Raw genomic sequence first — 1,538 nt, forward strand, 5'->3', positions numbered from 1 at the left:
GACACGTGGGAAGACCATCTACGCGGGATTCGTGAATTCTTCGAAAGACTCACTACCATGAAATTGACTGTAAACTTATTGAAATGTGAAATTTTGTCATGCAACTGTTGAATTTTTAGGCCATGTTGTAGGACAGGGGCAGGTTAAACCTGTTCAGGCCAAAGTAGAATCAATTATAGATTTTCCAACTCCTGGAAGCAAGAGAGAGCTGATGAGATTTCTTGGTATGGCTGGATACTACAGAAAATTTTGTCAAAATTTCTCTGTTATAGCAGCTCCACTTACTGCTTTGTTAAAGAAAAATGTCAAATTTGTCTGGTCAGACGAATGTAAGTCTGCTTTTGAGAAATTGAAAGCCATACTATCAAACTCACCAGTTCTGACTGCTCCAGATTTTAATAAACAGTTTAAACTGTTTGTTGACGCCAGTGATGTAGGTGTTGGTGCTGTTTTGATGCAAGAAGGTACTGAACAAATTGACCATCCAATTTGTTATTTCTCGAAAAAGTTTGACAAACACCAGAGAAATTATTCCACCATTGAGAAAGAATGTTTAGCGTTGATTTTGGCCTTGAACCAATTTGATGTGTATCTCTGCACTACAGTTGTGCCTGTGTTGGTCTTCACCGACCACAACCCTTTGACATTCATTGGGAAAATGAAAAACAAAAACCAAAGAATTCTCAGGTGGAGTTTGACTTTGCAAGAATACAATCTTGACATCAAACATATCAAAGGGAAAGACAATATTCTAGCTGATGCTTTATCAAGGATTTAAATATTACTTGATATGTCAAGAAAGTTTCCTTTTCAAGAAAACTTTCTTTTCTTTAAGGAGGGGTGTGTTATGTATGACACTAAATACATGTAGTTATGAGATAAGGGAGATAACTCCTATAGCTTTTTTTATCAATACATCCTATGAAGGTCATATCATTGATTTAGGTTATAGAACTTTCTAGAATATAATCATGTATATAAACAAATATGTTTGTAAACATGTTGATTTTAAGTAGAGATCTAGAATGATCTATTTCCAGAAAGTGATGTGTGTTTACTTGTTTACTGTTTTTAGTTAGATATTTCTAGAAGTAGAAGGTTCTCCAATATTCTTGAATTACGGTTTAGCTATATATACTCCAGCTGTCCAAGGCTAATCAGAACTGTAATGAGACCTGTAATAAGACATATCAAGAATTGTACAGCGCCATATAAGATTCTATTGGGAGAGCTATTGTGACTTTATCTTTGGATTATTACAACACTTTGTGTGGATTTATTCATATTGCCTGGAGCTTTACAAATCATCGGTGGACATTCAATTTCCTTGTGGATTTGTGATTATTGTTAATTGGAAACCTGGAAGGACCAAGGATTATACCAGGACATTCGCATACAGATAAGTAACACTTTAAATCATCGTACTACTCTTGTACCACCACCAATTACTTTAGACATTGTAAACCATCTCTGTATAATATTGTATATATAATTAAATTGTGTTTTGAATTTAGCTGCTGGTTTCTCCTTTCTGTTAT

This window comes from Argopecten irradians, chromosome 5 (genome assembly GCF_041381155.1).
Source record: "Argopecten irradians isolate NY chromosome 5, Ai_NY, whole genome shotgun sequence".
NCBI classification, from domain to species: Eukaryota; Metazoa; Mollusca; class Bivalvia; order Pectinida; family Pectinidae; genus Argopecten; species Argopecten irradians.